The sequence below is a fragment of the Myotis myotis genome, unplaced genomic scaffold, assembly GCF_014108235.1.
Source record: "Myotis myotis isolate mMyoMyo1 unplaced genomic scaffold, mMyoMyo1.p scaffold_m19_p_14, whole genome shotgun sequence".
Lineage (NCBI taxonomy): Eukaryota > Metazoa > Chordata > Mammalia > Chiroptera > Vespertilionidae > Myotis > Myotis myotis.
The window spans coordinates 14,933,449-14,951,882 of record NW_023416318.1 but is presented as its reverse complement, the minus strand read 5'-3'; the positions used below and the strand labels follow the sequence as shown (position 1 = coordinate 14,951,882).

Sequence of the window (18,434 nt, the reverse complement as noted above, 5' to 3'; positions counted from 1 at the left end):
TTAAAAGGTTTAAAATACAGTGGGGCCTTGACTCACTGAGTGTCCCGACTAACGAGTTTTTGAGATACCAGCTGTCTCTTGGCCGATATTTTGCATTGAGTTGATAGAGTAATTTGAGTCAACGAGCTTTTTAACGAGCTCCTTAACACGCTCGGTCTCAGAACGAATTAAACTCGTAAGTCAAGGCCCCACTGTATACAGAATATATTCTCTCATTACAATGGAATTAAAGTAGAAAGATATTTGGAATTATGGAAGTATTTGGAAATAAAACAAAATTCTAATAAGCTATAAGTCATAAAGGCAATTAGTTATGAGAAATCAGAAAATATTTTGAATACAGGATAAGCAGTGTTTTAAAGAAAATACTACTTTACAAAGAAAATCTAAAATACAATGATCTATTCCCACATTAAAAAACTAAAATAATAGTAAAAATTAATTAATTAAACCCAAAACAAGGGGAGAGAGGGGGGGGGAAATAAATTAATGAAATAGAAAGTAAACAGAAAGATAAATAAGTAAAACCAAAAACTTATGTAAGTTTTTCTAAATATATAAAATATATTCTAAATATAGTCTAAATATATAAAAATCAATTTTATAACTTAAAATAGATGAGTTTCTTGAAACTAAGTCAAGGAAAAAGAGAAAAACTGTACACCTCTATAGCTGTTAAACTGAATTTGAGTTTAAAAACCTTCCCTCAAAAAAACTACACTGCCCTGGCCGGCTTGGCTCAGTGGATAGAGCGTCAGCCTGCAGACTGAAGGGTCCCAGGTTCGATTCCGGCCAAGGGCACATACCTGGGTTGTGGGCTCGATCCCCAGTGGGGAGCGTACAGGAGGCAGCCGATCAATGATTCTCTCTCATCATTGATGTTTCTATCTCTCTCTCCTCCCTTCCTCTCTGAAATCAATAAAGAAATATATTAAAAAAAAACAAAAACAAAACTACACCCATATGGCTTCACTGGTCAATTCTATCATATATTTGAATTTCCAAAACATACCAACCTACATTAATTCCTTCAGAAGGTAAAAGAGAAAGGACTAATTCTTAACTCATTTTATGAACATCATTACCCTGATACCAAAATCAGATGACACTCCAAACAAACACAGAAAACCCAGTAAGCTATATTCCAATATTTCTTCATGACCATGGATATAAAAATCCTTAAAAATATTTGAGCAAATTAAATCCAGAAAAACATATTAAAAGAAAACATCATGACCAACTCAGAATTATTCAGCAATGCAAGGTTGGTTTAATATTTAAAATTAATGGAATTCACTACAAAGTAAAAAAACCACTAATAGTCATTTTAACAGGTATAATAAGAGCATCTACCAAATATCAACACCCATTCATGGTAAAATAAGAACTCAGCAAACTAAGGATCTCCCTCAATCTATAAAGGCTATCTACAAAAAGCCTACAGCTAACATCATACTTAATATGGTAAACACTAAATGCCTTCTATCTAAGAGCAGAAACAAGATACATAAAGATATTTGCACCAGTACAATAAGACAAGATGCAAGAAATTCTGGCACAGGAAAAGGAAATTAAGAAAACACTTCCATTCAGAAAATCATCAAAAATACAAAATATTTAGTGATAAAGTTAATAAAATATATGTAATGATTGTACAATAAAGACTATTGAACACAGCTGACAGACATTAAAGATTACCTTAAAAAACACAGAGCTATATCATATTCACAGATCAGAAGACTAGCTGTTAAGATGACAGCTCTCCACATACTGATCTATTTAAAAAAAACAAAACACAATCCCAATCAAAATTCCAGTAAAATATTTTAAAGACGTCGGTAAATCAATTTTGAAATTGTATGTGGAAATGCAAGGGACTAAGAAGCCAAAATTTTTTAAAATCAACTATGTTGAAGAACTTACACTATCTGACTTAAAGAATTATCCACACACAGTCAGTCACATATCCATATAACCACATTCAATCTTTGCAATAAATGATGCTAAAACAAATGGATATTAAAAAAAAAAGAAGAGACAAAAGACCTGGACATTTAACAACAGCAGATATATACACAGCAAATAAGAACGTGAGCCAAAACCAGTTTGGCTCAGTGGATGGAGCGTCGGCCTGTGGACTGAAGGGTCCCAGGTTCGATTCCGGTCAAGGGCATGTGCCTGGGTTGCAGGCACATCCCCAGTGGGGGATGTGCAGGAGGCAGCTGATCGGTGTTTCTCTCTCATCGATGTTTCTGGCTCTCTGTAAAAAATCAATAAAATATATTTAAAAAAAAAAAAAAAAAAAGAACGTGAAAAGATGTTCAACATCATTAGACATCAGAGAAATCCAAATTAAAACTACCAGGATATGTGCAACTAGTATGTATATGGCTAAAAAATGCCAACATGTGAAGTATTGCTGAAAACGTACAACAAATAAATGGTTTTGTGTTGGGCAGAATTCTAAGATGGCCTTCTGAAATTCCTAGCACCTGGTATACACCTTCTCCCAGTTATTCAAACAATAATCTAGGTACTGTTGCAAAGGAATTTTGTATATGTAATTAAGGTTCCAAATCAGGTGACCTTATGGTAAGATTATTCAGGTGGGTCTGCTGTAATCATAAGAGTCTTAAAAACAGAGCAAAGTCAGAGATGCAAAATATGAAAATTCAACATAAGGGAGATGAAGTAGGCTATGTGCCACTGAATGCGGAAGGTCTCTAGGAGCTGCTGAGAGTGGTCTCCAGCTGACAATAAACAAGGAAACAGACATAATCCAAAAAGAGCAAGAAACTGAATTCTGCCAATAACCTAAAAGAGCTTGGAAACAGAACTTTATCCAGAACCTCTAGATGAGAACTCATCTGGATTTCGGCCTTGTGATACCCTGAAGAGAATCTGTGCTGAACTCAGACCTACAGAACTATGAAATAATAGGTATTGTTTTAAGCAAATAAGTTTATGAAAATGTGTTACACAGCAACAGAAAATATTTGTGGCTAAATTTTTTTAGTATTTGTGGCTAAAAATAAAAATGTTGACATACCAAGTGTTGGTAAAAATGTGGAGTGCAGATGAAATTTTTATACATTGCTGGCGGGAACTCAAAATGGTACAGCCATTTTGAAAAAAAGTTTGGTGGATCTTAAGTTTAACATAACATTCAACAAAGATTTATGCACATATTTTCATAGAAGTTTATTGTTAACTAGAGGCCCGGTGCATGAAAATTCATGCACTGGAGTGGGGCCCCTCAGCCCGGCCTGCCCCCTCTCACAGTCCGGGAGCCCTCAGGGGAAGGAGGCAACCCGACAATCAGGGGAAGGCGACGCTCCATCACACCTCTGCTGCTGTCACTGCCAGCAGCGCAAGCCTCGGCCAGCCCTGGTTACCTGAGCCTGGGGCAGCCCTGGGTGGCTGGGCAGCCACCATCAAGGCTTGCCTGCACCTCAGGCCAGCCCTGGGCAGCTGGGGAGCTGAGGGGCCCGGGGGTCTCCAAAGGCAGGCACGTGGAGTGGCCAGGCCTATGGGCCCGGTCTTGCCACAAGCCTGCCACCCTGGCGGGGCTGAGGATACTGGGCACCGCCATCTTTGGGTGCGGGGCAGTCACTTAGCATATTCCCTCTTTATTGGCTGTGAGTGCCGCCATCTTTGAGGGCAGGGCAGTCAATTAGCATATTCTCTACTTATTGGCCGTGGGTGCCGCCATCTTTGTGACGGTGTGAGGGTCAATTAGCATAGTCCCTCTTTATTAGATAGGATAGTCCAAACAAGAAACAATCTAAATATCCATTAACTGTCAAATGGACAAACAAGCTGTGGTGTCTTAAGACATGGAGTACTACTCAGTAATGAATAGAAAAGACTACTGATATACACAATAACATAAATAAATCTCAAAAGCAATATGCTAAGTGAAAAAAGCCAGATATAAAGGTTACATACTACATGACTGCATTTACAAATACTAGAAAAGGCAAGCTACAGTTATTGAAATATCAGGGGTTGTGTGTGTGACGGGTGGGAGGGGAGTGTGTTCAATGCAAAGGTGTACTGGATTAATATTTTAGGGTAAAAGAAATTATCTACATCTTAATTGTGATGGTGCTTACAAAATGATATACATATGTTAAGACACGTTAACTGTACACTTAAAATATATTGTATGTAAGCTATATCTCAATAAAGCTGATTTTTTAAAGACTCAACAAGGAGTCCAAGTATAATGGAATTGTTTCATAACACTTAAAGTCTTCAGTTAAGATAAAAATATCATTTTCTTTAAAATAATAATATAGTTGCCAAAACCGGTTTGGCTCAGTGGATAGATCATCGGCCTGCGGACTGAAAGGTCCCAGGTTCGATTCCGGTCAAGGGCATGTACCTGGGTTGGGGGCATATCCCCAGTAGGAGATGTGCAGGAGGCAGCTGACCGATGTTTCTCTCTCATCGATGTTTCTAACTCTCTATCTCTCTCCCTTCCTCTCTGTAAAAAATCAATAAAATATATTTAAAAAATAATAATAATAATAATATAGTTTTTATAAGATACCTATACATTTCAAGGTAGCAAATATATATTTTTCAGATTACTCTTGCAGAACCACGAGAAGCCAGAAACTTAGTAATAGTAATCTTTACCACTATGATTCTTTCATCCTTTAGTTAGTCCCCTCCTCAGATTTTAAATTCTATGAAGACAACAGTTGTCTTATCTTTTGATATCCCCTGCCAGATTTAACAATGTCCTAAAATTTATTCAAGAAAGAATTTTATAGGTGCATGTAAAACTCTAGATCAGTGATGGCGAACCTTTTGAGCTCGGCATGTCAGCATTTTGAAAAACCCTAACTTAACTCTGGTGCCGTGTCACATATAGAAACTTTTTGATATTTGCAACCATAGTAAAACAAAGACTTATATTTTTGATATTTATTTTATATATTTAAATGCCATTTAACAAAACAAAAAAATCAACCAAAAAAATGAGTTCGCGTGTCACCTCTGACACACGTGTCATAGGTTCGCCGTCACTGCTCTAGATAACCTTAAGGAACTTGGTTTAATTAGCATTTTAAGCACCAATGTGTTAAAGAACGTGGTTAGATTTAAGGGCATTATTGCCAGATTCAAGAAATTCTTAAAAGTCAAGTTACTAAAGAACTTTAGAGTTTCACTTTCCTTGATGCTCACTTTTCATAATGAGCATCTACTGAGAATTTGGTTCTACGTACACTTTAAATAAGCAGTACTCTTAACAGTGAAGTAATATTTATAGTTCACAAGGAGAGCCTATAACCAAATAAGACAATGTTGCCATCTCTTAAGTCTACTCGATAAAGATAAATATCTAAATATTCTGACAGCAGGCCTTAGAAAATATTCTAAACTTTACAGTATGCACTTATAAATTTTATTTTTATTCTCATATCTTGACACTCTAAGATCAAAGTAACTCTAAACAAAATAAGATAAAATATTTTCATTTCTTTGCCAGAAATTTTCTTTAGAAAATACTTTTCTATTCTTACTTAGTGTGTACCAAACCTGATAATAATAAAATTTTTAAAATACTGAATATTGACTTGAAGAAAAAGTTAAATATATCCAAATGTCTTTATCTGCTGAAAGATAAAGCTTGCCAACTTCCCAATTAATTGAATTATAATAATGAAATCAATCAATTTTTTTCCTATGGTAAAAATCAATGACCACCTTAATAACTGTTCTAGAACAAATATCCCTTGTTCTTAGAAAACGAAGTATGAAACTGGATAGGTGAATTTGGGGCAAAGTGAAAAGATCAAAGGGCAGAAGCAAAAAATAGAAATGGCTGATATCAATAGCATTCCGTGGACAAGTCTGTCTCTATCAAGCTTTGAGTCCACAAGTACCCATCCCTTTAGGTGCTGACTTCTCCATGAAGGAAATAAGAAACTTAGACTAGATGAGTACAAGGGGTCCTTCTAGCTGTATTAAGTTGTTTTACTATTAAAGAAGATGCTAGTCATATTTAAATATGGAAAGAAAAGTAAGACAGAGGAAGATTAGGCATTTCCATTTGTTCTAGATGCTCTATTCTGCCATTCACTGAGCCACTCTATCAGTTATTATATTTTTCAGTTCTTTATATCTTCTATTTATTTGCTAAAATTTTCTATTTTTTTCATGTTTCATGTCTATCAACTGTTTTCATTGAAGTGACAGGCTCACTGCTCATAATGTCTGCCAATATTCAAATGTGAATAACCAAATTTTGTCAGATGTTCTCAAGTAGTTTTGGTGGTCTATGAAAAAGGCAGCTAATTCACCTTGAAAATCACATACTTGTTTTTTCTCAAAATAATCCTCTTAAGTTCAGTATGCAGAAGTGGTGCTTTGTAAAGAAATCATGTTATCATTCGGAATAGTAAGATATATATACACAATGATTAGATGTAATAACATACTTTTTACTGCTTTACCAAGGATATTCTTACATGAAGCTGGAGTTTTTTAAAACTGCAATTGCATGGCAGTGAAGAACTCAAGAACTACTAATTCAGCATGTTGCCAACCATTGGTATTACCAGCCACTGGTTTTGCACCATCAGTGCAAATGTAAACACAGTGAGCAAAACAAATGATGTTTTAGTGTTACTGAGAAAAACAGCTGATCCAATTTAAAGATGTTGATTTAAATTTTGCCAATAGGGAATATTGACATTTAAAGAATTTGAAGAGAAGTTCACCAATAAAAAAAGAAAACAATTCAATATAGCAACAGAACCAGTACACTATGGATCTATTCTAATAGTGCTAATATTCTATTATGGTTTCATAATAATACTCTATATTACTCTGTAATACATAAATATGCCCATAGCATTCTTTATAGCAAAAAAGTAAAAACCCTAGATTATGTATTGTAGTCAATTGTCATGTCTCTATTTGGCATTAATTCCAAATAGTAAATTGGAACAATTAACTCCTCAGCCTGTTTTATGTCTTTCATGACTTTGATTTTTTTAGAAAGTACTGCCTAGTTATTTTGTAGACTGTCCCTCAATAGATTTGCCTAATACTTCCTCCTGATTAGATTCAGATTATACCCTTCAGTAAAATATAAGAGGTGGTAGTATGTTCTTTTCTGATATCAGGAAGCAGATAATGTTGATTTTTCACATTACTGGTAATGTTAACTTTACTTAATTAAGGTTTGCCAGGTTTCTCCACTGTAAAGTTAATTTTCCCCTTTGTTTTTAATAAGCATACTATGGGAAGTTAGTTTTAGACTATGTAAATACCCAAGTTACTCCTAAAACTTTTGCCCATTCATTTTAACATCTATTAATGATTCTTGTCTCAGTTAATTACATTATGATGACTGCTGGTATAACCAGCCTCTAACATGATCCCCATCTCCTGGTACAGCCTTGTATAATCAATCCCCTTCCCTTGTGTAACTTGCTTTTAACCAAATGAATATGACAATATTATCACTTCTGTGACTGGGTTTCAAAAGACTGATTTCTATTTTGCCAAGAGTTGCTTTGTTAGCTTACATGTTTTAATAAAGCTAACACAGCAAGAAACTGAGGGCGGCCTGCAGTCAACAGCCCACAAGAAACTGAATGCCGCCAACAATCAATGAGTGAGGAAGTGGATCCTTCCCCAATCAAACTTTCATATGACACCCCAATCCCAAGCTGTCGCCTTGATTTCAGCCTTCTGACATACCATGAAGCAGAGAACCCAATTAAGCCCACAGGAACTGTGAAATAATAAATGTGTGTTATTCTAAGCCACTACACTTTGGGGTAATTTGTTATGGAGCAATAGATTAACTCATACAATTGCCATAGGGGAGATTTCTAATTCTTTCATTTCTTCAACATTTATTATTTGGCTTTCTCCTGTAGGGAAAGGCTTTCTTTTCTCCTTCATTTCTGTATATATTACAGTGTGGACTTACGGATTTTATTTTAATGGTTATAATCTTTTATTATCATCAAATTTGATGCATAAATTGTCCCACATTTTGATCTCTAAGTAACAAAATAAACTGATGAACAGAGTGAATCCAGAGACATGGAAGCATGGAACAGAGAACAGAATCTCAGAGGGAAGGCAGGGGAGGGTGGGTGGAAGTTAATCAACCAAAGACCTCATATGCATATATGCATAATCTATGGACACAGACAATAGGGTGGTGAAGTCCTGGGGTAGGGAGGGGGAGGGCCAGAAGAGGTCATTGGGGGAAAAGGGGGACATATGTAATACTGTTAACAATAAAGAATTATTTTTAAAAATCTATCTACACTAATAAAAGAGAAACATGCAAACTGGTGTCACTCCGCTACGCCCACCAGCCAATCAGAGTGACTATGCAAATTAGCCCAACAAAGATGCCGGTTAATTTGCATATGCAGGCACAGAGCGAAGACTGAAGGCTCCGGCCAGAGTGAAGAGTAAAGAGTGAAGAGTGAAGACTGAAGACTGAAGAGGCTTGGGCTTCTCCACTGCAGCCGCAGCAGAGAAGCCAAGCCTCACTGCAGTCACAGCGGACCAAAGGCCTGCGTCCTGGGTGCTGGAGGAAAACCAGTGCCAGTAGCCAGGGGAAGAAAGGCCTATTGTGCGAATCTCCATGCAACGGGCTTCTAGTATATATATCAGTGATGACGAACCTATGACACAGGTGTCAGAGGTGACACGTGAACTCATTTTTTTGGTTGATTTTTCTTTGTTAATTGGCATTTAAATATATAAAATAAATATCAAAAATATGTCTTTGTTTTACTATGGTTGCAAATATCAAAAAATTTCTGTATGTGACATGGCACCAGAGTTAAGTTAGGGTTTTTCAAAATGCTGACACGCCGAGCTCAAAAGTTTCGCCATCACTGATATATATAAAAGGCTAAGCGACCGTCCAACCGGTACCTATGATGCGCAATGACCACCTCTGGGCAGATGCTCAAAGCTAGAGCTGTGATGACTTAGCAGTGGCAGTTCTTGGGTGACGCAAACTCCAGAACCAGAGAGGAGGGAGCTTGATTCCAGGGTGCGTCACCCGAGAACTGCCCTCTTGCAATCCAGGACCCCTCAGTGGATGTCAGAGAGCTGGTTTCAGCCCGATCCCCACAGGCTAGGCTGAGGGACCCCACCTGCCAGAGGGACCCAGCTCTCTCTGCAGATGCCCTTCGAGCCTCAGCACCATCCCAGGTGCGGCCAGCTGGCTGGGGAGGGACCATGCGAGACTGGCTCCAGGGTGTGCCCGGCCCATCTCACCCAGTCCCACCCCGCCGGCCACCCTCTAATTAATTTCATTTCAATTTGCACAAATCTGTGCACCGGAGCACAAGTAAATAAATAAAAAGAAAAGACCATATTAGAAAATGACTTTGGAAATGGTCAGCACTCAAAGAAGAATTCATAAAAAATGGAAAATGAAATTAAAATAGAAAACTAATACAAGAGAAATTCACCAAATACAAAGGAATGACTAAATACTGGAAGAGAATCAGTAGACTATGGTTCTAGTCTAATAGTTTAATCTTCTATTATGAATTTATCATAATCTATATTATTCTTTTAGTTTTCTTATACTATGAAACATATTACTTTGGTTCAATTATGGTTCATATTCTTATATAGTTTTAGAAATCATGTAAGAAAAAATTTAAGTAGGAAGGAGTTAAGAGTCACAAAAGGAACAAAATAATTATTCTCTCTTTATTAAATAATATTAAAAGCAAAGTATAACTTTAATTTGATCAATAATAACTCTAACTTATGCATATTGCTAATGTAAGAGTAATTACCAACACTAGCCCTACAAGACTATCTTTAAAATGACTTTAAGGGATGGCATTTTTAAAAATCAGCTGCCGATTTACTATAACACACACTCGTAAGTACTTCCTTATTTTATGAACACACAAAGATGGACCAAATTATTCTGGGTCTCTGTCAGAAAAAAATATTTTCTGAATAGTCACACAACTAATGTGGCTGTGGATGGAACAAGATTCTACCTTAACTAGACTTAAGTTAAAAGCAAAGAGGAGTTGCTTTTAAAGAATCAGTTTCCCATTATGATTACCTTACTACACTGTAAGCTCCATAAGAGCAAAGCACTTTTTTTCACTATCCTTCAGTGCGTAATATATAGGAAACATTATATATAAACAATATACTGTATATAAAAAATATTTTGAATTATCTCCAAAGTATGCTTTTGTAACTCTTTATTATCCCTCTTTGTTATTTCTTTGAAAAAAATGTTTTGAGTTCCAAACAATTGGTATATGAACTTTATACATAGTCCATTTGCCAATTAACCATCTTCTTTATGCCAACCAACAATTTTTCCAGGAATGAGGCTTCCAACATTTAAGAAAACTCTTAAAAGACAAAGTAGTTGTCCAAAAAGGTTAAGAATGATATCTTACAACGTGCTTATACACTGTAAGCAATTAATAAAGACGAGGATTTAAGAGGATTTCATTCCTAAAGGTCCAAATATCTCTCCAGAAGCAAGAGACACATGCCAAAAGCTTTATTAAAGCAGAGAGCTCTTTAAAAACAATGTAAAAACAGCACACCTGCTGGCTCTTATTATCTGGTTTTATTCTAACAATAAAATTACTTTTCTTCGTATTAAAACAATTCTTTATACAAAGTCCTAAAATCCTTCAGACATTTCATATATACTAATTTAAATTTCAGTAACTACTTTACTTTAGTTCAAACCAAATGTGTAATACAGTAAGTGCTGTTCCTCTGTCAAGTTCTAATGGATTTTTTTAAAAGATAAAAACTGATGGATCTAGAAAGTAATCTTCAAAAATTATCTTTGTGAATACAAACATAAATGGGACACAGGAAAACTCACTGAATAAAAGAAAATGATAATGGACACTCTGTTACAGACTTTATATACATGATCTAATTTATTCTCCAAACAATCTTCTGGATAAACAAGGGTGCTATGGGTAAGCAGCTTGCACAAGGTCTCACAGCTGGTAGTGGCAGAGACCAAATTTGAATTCAAGCTAATGTGATTCCCATAGTATTATTGCCAATAGTATATCATATAGCCACACACTTTGTATATTATACAGAAAAAGCAATAAGGTATTGGAGCCATTTTCTTTTCATCTCAGAACACTTAAACTCAAGTGGTTCGTCACTGCCAACTCACACTGGCACAGCAACTTAATATGTGTTGTTCATATATCTAACACAGTAGTCATAATCACAGAAACATGACAGTAAGAGGGTGTGAGATAGGTGGAGACAGTTGAGAAGAGGAGGAGTAAAGGGATGGAAAATATAAAATATTATTACATGAAAACTATCCAATAACTTCCTGTAGGAACAATACTAATTTGGTACTATATTTTAATTTAAAAACACATATAATCCCAAAACACAACAGAAAATTCTAGACATAGCATTTTAAATCATTATCATTGAGAAAATAATCTCAAAACAGAGCAAATGAAGTCCTAGCAGTGGAACAGTTCTGGATAATGGTAAGAGACCATCTTGACTATGGCCACAGGAATAGTGGAAGTAGACAGAAGTAGGTTAGTAAAATGGAGGTCAGGGAACACTAAAACAAGGATGCCCATAACAATTTAAAGTGATGGTGGAACCTAGTAGGAAAATGTGACACAGGAATCTAAATTCTGAATGAAAAACTAGAGCATTTAGAAAGATTTTAGATGATAGCAATGAGAAGAAATAAAGAAAAGTGCAGTCAGATAGAAGGAAATGACTGCACAAGAGTTAATAAGTAATGATGGCCCCCAGGCAAAATCAGGTCTACACCCTCTTGGGGTTTGTTTGGGGTTTGTCTGTTGTATCTTTTTTGAGATATTAATTGACATATCATATTAGTTTCAAGTGATTCAGTATTTGTATATATTGCAAAATGATCACCACAGTAATTACAATTAACATGTTACCATACATCTACAAAGATAATTTTTCTCGTTATGCAAACTTTTTAAAAAATATATATTTTGATTGATTTGAGAGAGGAAGGGTGAGGGAGAGAAACATCCATGATGAGAGAGAATTATTGATTGGTTGCCTTTTGCACGCCCCCCACTGGGGATTGAGCCCACAACCCAGGCATGTACCTTTGACCAGAATCAAACCCGGGACCCTTCAGTCTGCAGGCCGATGCTCTATCCACTAAGCCAAACCGGCTAGAGCTCGTGATGCAAACTTTTAAGACCTACTCTCTTAGCAACTTTCAAATATGCAATACATTATCATTAACTGTCATCATGCTATGTGTTACATTCCCAGAGTTGAGCAGCCATTACCACAATCAAACTTAGAGCATTTTCATCACCCCAGAAGCAAGACTGCATCCACTGGCAGTTCAATTTCCCTTCCTCACCCCAATCCTAAACAACCAATATTCTCTCTATATATATATATTTGCCTATTCTGGACATTACGTATAATCACTGTGTGCTCCTTGTTTTACTTAGCAGAGTAACTTCAAGGTTTACCTATATAATAGCAAGAATCAGTACTTTTACTACCAAAAACTATTTCCTTGTATGAATATAGCACATTTATTTATCCATTCATCAGATGATAAACATTTAAACTGTTTCCTTTATTTTTTGGGGGGGGAGGGGGGGACTATTAAGATAATGTTATTATGAACATTCATGTACAAGTTTTTTATTTCATTTCTGCAGGTATGTATTGTTTAGGAATGGAATTACTAGGCCATATGGTAACTCTGTTTAACATTTTGAGAACTGTTTTCTAAAGCAACTACAACATTTGCATTTTTCATAGTAATGTTATGAGGGCTCTGATTTCTCTATATCCTAACACTTATCTTGTTGTATTACAGCCATGCCAGTGGGTGTGAAATGGTATCTCAGGTGGCTTGATTTGCATTTCCCTAATGACTAATGATGTTGAGCATCTATGTGCTTATTGAACATTAGTTTATATTCTCTGGAGAATGTCTACTTAGATTCTTTACCCATTTTTTAGTTGGGTGTTTCTTTGTTCCTGAATCCTAAGAATTATTTACATACTAGAGCAGCGGTTCTCAACCTGTGGGTCACGACCCCTTTGGGGTCAAACGACCCTTTCACCGGGGTCGCCTAAGACCATCGGAAAACACGTATATAATTACATAGTTTTTGTGATTAATCACTATGCTTTAATTATGTTCAGTTTGTAACAATGAAATTGGGGGTCACCACAACATGAGGAACTGTATTAAAGGGTTGCGGCATTAGGAAGGTTGAGACCCACTGTACTAGAGTCCTGATGCATGAAATTTGTGCAAGGGGCTCGGCCCCCACCACTTCAGAGAAGTTTGTCTGGAAGGACATCTGGTCTAATTAGCATATTATGCTTTTATTATTATAGATTCTGATTAGAAGTCCTTTATCAGATCTATGATTTTCAAAAATTTTCTCCCATTTTGTGGGTGTCTTTTCATTTTTTTGGTGTCCTTTGAAGTACTTAAATTGTGAATTTTGGTGATGTTCAATTTATTTTTAATCTTTTGTTGTCTGTGCTTTTAGAAACAATTTGTCACCTGTGTTTGTAAATTTAAGTTTTATTGGAACACAGCCACAACTTGTTTATTTATATACTAAAGGCCTGGTGCACAAAATTCATGCACTGGGGGGTCGGGGGGGCGGGCGCGCATCCCTCAGCCCAGCTTGCGCCCTCTCACAGTCCAGGAGCCCTCAGGGGATGTCCAACTGCCAAGGACTGTGGGGAGCAGGCCTAAGCCAGCAGTTGAACATTCTTAGCGCTATCCTGGAGGTGGGAGAGGCTCCTGCCACCACCGCTGCACTCGCCAGCCATGAGCCTGGCTTCTGGCTGAGCAGCGCTCCCTTTGTGGGAATGCATTGACCACGAGGGGGCAGCTCCTGTGTTGAGCATCTGCCCCCTGGTGGTCAGTGCGCGTCATAGTGACCAGTCATTCCATATTTAGTTGATTTTCATATTAGCATTTTATTATATAGTATTGTCTATAGCTGCTTCAAGCTACAATGCTAGAGGTGAGAATTTGCAATAGACTGTATGGCCCACAAAGCCTAAAATATTTGTTATCTGGCCCTTTACAGAAAAAGTTTCCCAACTCCTAATCTATCACAATGCCAACAACTCCCACCCACCCCTAACTTAAAATGAGCAGACTTCCCTCAATTAAAGGGGCTGCATGGGAGATGATATCCTTTGAACAGTAGCTGAATTTTGGTTATGGTTAACCTGGTACAGAAAATACTTTTTGTGAAAAGACAGACAATACAAGGGTAATAGCTATGAACTGGTGAGGGAAGAGATACAGTATAAAGTATACCGTCAGGCACCAAATGTAATTTTCAGTACCTACAATCCCATCAGAGTACCAAATAAAATATTGTGCAAAGTATGAAATAAAACACTGAAGAGGTTTTTACTACTTTCTATAAGGCCTAACCTCTTGTAAGCTAGAACCAGTTTTTAAGAACTTAACTGCCCTGGAGGTATAAACTTCCAGTTATGCGATAACTAAGTACAAAGGATGTAATGTACAATATGATGACTATAGTTAACACTGCCATATGACATATAGGAAAGTTAAGAAAGTAAATTCTAGGAGTTCTCACCACATGAAAAAAAAATTCTTTTTATTGTATCTACATGAAATGGATGGATTTTAACTGAACCTACTGTGGTAATCAAACCATCATACTGTATAACTTAAACTTATACTGATATGTGTCAGTTATTTCTCAATAAAACTGAAAATCAAAACAAAAACTTAACTGCCAGAGTAAGGAATTTTATCTTTTTTTGGTATACAAGAACACATGGAGAATACAATTGGACTTAAGGAAAAAACCTGCTATGAGACTTATAAGAAAATTCTTCCTTTTACTACCAAAAACTATTTCCTCATATGGGTATATCACATTTATTTATCCATTCATCAGTTGATGGACATTTAGACTGTTTCTTTTTTTTTCTTTTCTTTTCTTTTTTGGATATTAAGAATGTGTTTTCATTCATCTTTGTAAAGCCAAGAGAAATTTGAGGAAGTGATGTCTTCAGACAGATGCTAGTATATGAAATTGCATCAACTCTCTCCTGATATGCCCAGCTTTAAAGTAAACCAAATCCTATGTCCTTGATGAAATTGATGAACAGCTGAACCAACTCTGGCTATAGGCTTCTCATTTTGTGAAATAATACATTCCCTATTTTTGGACCACTTTTGGGTGGGTTTTTGTTACTTGTCACCCAAAACATTGACATATTTTCTACTTTGTGAGCTACACAGAAATTAGAATGAAGTATATGAATTCTAGATCTGCCAAGAATACTACATATTTCTTTTTAGTAGTTTGACTTTCAGAAATTTAAACAGAATTTTGCACTTTATCTTACCCAATACCCACAAGAACTCTAAATCAGACAGTCTTATGGCCATTTTATAGATGCAGGTTACTCTGATGTAAGTCTTCCAATTCTATATTCCATACTTGTTTCATCACATCATATTATATCTCATGGTATCAAAAAATTCACTGAAAGCAACATAACCAACAAAATGATTACAGTATTCTTTCAGCACTTAAATAATTGTTTGACATTACACAACTCTATTTGATGAGTAAAGTACTAATTACAATGAATAATAAAATGCTCAAATAGCTGCTACATGTTAAGTTCAAACTGGGCAAGCACAGTGACCAGAATAAATCTAGCACCTTATAATGGCTCTAATACAGACTCAGGCCTATGGCTGCTTTTACGGAACTAATTCATCACTTATTTGGCCTTCCTCTTTTCCTGATGCCTTCTACTTTTCCCAGCATTATTATCTTTTTCAAAGAATCCCCATCCTCACGATGTGCCTGAAGTAGGACAGCTTCAGTTTTGTCATTTTTGCCTACAGTGCTAATGATAAATATAACTTAACTCAATTGCACCTCTGTTGGCTTCCCAAGCCAACAGGACAAGGGCCTACTCACCCATCCATCACTTACATTTAAATTCCATGAGAGACACTACAATAGGAACTGGCTTTACAAAGATGAATAAAAACATCCCCTGCTCTAAAGGAGCCCACAGTTTAGGAGGAAAGGCGATTAAACACAATGAAATGTATGACGCACTATAATATAACTTACTTACAAATGGCTATTACTTGCCTGGAGGAGGTGGGTTTTTGAAAAAGGATGAGGCATCTGAGAACCAAGTGACTTGACTTGGATATAGCATAAGGATAGCCAGAAATAAGGAATAGAACATGAGTGCCATGAAAGGAGCTTAACTTTTTAATTCTAGAATATTAATTCTAGTAGCACTGACTTAAATAAAGTAGTGACACTAAATTGCCTCTTCAGAAGAAAAACTCTGGTGCTAATACTAAGGACAGAAGGAAAAAGGAAGAAACTGGAGGCAAAAAAACCCAAAGCATTAAATAGGTTATAGAAACAGTCCTGATGAGAAGTAAATGGAACTGCAACAATGCCAGTGGTAATGGAAATAAAGAAGCTGATTCAAGAGGCAGTTGGCATCTAAATGAGAGGACATGTTTGCTATAACATGATACTTATGTTCCTGAAAAAACTTCATGTTCTTAACATTAAAAATAACATGGCTTAAGGAAAAGAGATGGAAGCAGACACTCAAAACCTAAGCAACTCAGTAACCAGAGTACTAACAAAATCAACAAAAATCCCAATAAGTGTATTAACATAAAGATGTACTAAATAAGTATGGAACTTTTTTTTTGCAGTTTGAACCAATTTTTATTTATAGAAAGAGGATTTTAAAAATCTGTGGAAAGATAAGCACTAAAATATGAAGTTGGCAGTTTCTGGGTGGTATTAGGGCTGACTTGGGTATGGGGAAAGGTCTCAGTAAACGTGTCAAGTTTTTGAAGACTTTAGAAAGCTAATGCAATAGGCATATAAAATTCTAGTGTCTAAATAATTGGAGAAAGATGTTAAGTATGGAACTTTTTAAAGGTACCAATCAAAGTATCAGGAAAAAGAATATGGTATATTTCAAGTTAAGTTATAAAAACAAAGGAAAGTGCTTGCTTCGGCAGCACATATACTAAAATTGGAACGATACAGAGAAGATTAGCATGGCCCCTGTGCAAGGATGACACGCAAATTCGTGAAGCGTTCCATATTTTTTATGTCACAATGCCTTATGGAGATCTTGAGAAGTAAAATGTAGCTTCTTCCACCATGTAGTCATTTAATATAATTTGGGATTGTTGATCTTTTCTTTAAGTATTCTATGCCATAGTGTCATGATGAAAAAGACACAATCATCGAACTAAGAATTATATATGCTCTTTAAACTAGCTTATATTATCAACTGAAAATACGTACCATTGGAAAATAAAATGTGATCATTAAACTGTCCTTTGAATAACATGCTTATAGAAAGAAAACGATTTCTATTTAAGCTGATAGTTACATAGAGTGAAATAAATGTTTGATTGTTCTTTATTATCATTCCTTTCAACAAAGTATGTCATGCTCAATAAGTTCCAAATGACAGTGTGGGAACGTGTGAAACTGAAATTAGACTGTTGGAGAAAACTGAGAAGAGATATGGAAAAACAGAACATGCTATGCACAACCCCACCTACTTCTTAGATTATTTCATTCTCTGTAGATAGCTTGTGTAAATTATCCCTTTCTAAGTTCTGAATTCTGTTTTTTTCTTAAAAATTAATAAACTGTATATTGTAATAAACTTAATAAGTGATTTAAAAAAAAAACAAAAAAACAAAACAAAAAAAAACAAAGGAAAAATATACAAACATCTGAGGAAATTGTGAAATTAATTTTTCTAACACTAATACATGGCCAAATTGAGTAATGAGAAAAAATGTAGGCTATATGGATATTATACAGTACTGCATTCTTCAGTTCACTGCTTTCAACTGTGTTAATATATTTTGGATTCAGCTGCCACTAATTCATGGCACGAAGCACTAAGATGCTGGGAACGTTATAAATACATTTATTTCCCTCTTCATCAACAGTATGTGAGCCAGACTGTAATGTCTCAAAAGTCCCTCAAGTAAATGACTGAACCTCCCACCGCCACACCAGGCAGGCCATGTTTCTATGTTTTACTCTTTTAGTACAGACTGCAACTAATGACTGCTTACAACAGTGATGGCGAACCTATGACATGTGTGTCAGAGGTGACACGCGAACTCATTTTTTTGATTGATTTTTCTTTGTTAAATGGCATTTAAATATATAAAATAAATATCAAAAATATAAATCTTTGTTTTACTATGGTTGCAAATATCAAAAAATTTCTGTATGTGACACGGCACCAAAGTTAAGTTAGGGTTTTTCAAAATGCTGACACGCCGAGCTCAAAAGGTTCGCCATCACTGGCTTACAACTTAGGTAGTAGTGCCT

At 35.9% G+C, this 18,434-nt stretch overlaps 1 protein-coding gene and 1 non-coding gene across 6 annotated transcripts in view; one reads left to right on the top strand and one right to left on the bottom strand.

Annotated features, from left to right (window-relative positions):
* Positions 1-18,434, bottom strand: part of PPP3R1 (protein phosphatase 3 regulatory subunit B, alpha) — a 60,552-nt gene that overhangs the window by 30,209 nt on the left and 11,909 nt on the right. Inside the window, exon 1 of one of the 5 annotated variants that reach the window (XR_004971807.1) lies at positions 1,699-1,720. The exons of the other annotated variants lie outside the window; for them this stretch is intronic. The gene's annotated coding sequence lies outside the window, so the exon portion shown is untranslated. Of the gene's footprint in view, positions 1-1,698; positions 1,721-18,434 lie in introns of those variants that run through there. 5 annotated transcript variants of the gene reach the window in all.
* Positions 17,074-17,180, top strand: LOC118669589. Its single transcript, XR_004972041.1, has one exon. It is a non-coding gene; the product is annotated as a U6 spliceosomal RNA (small nuclear RNA).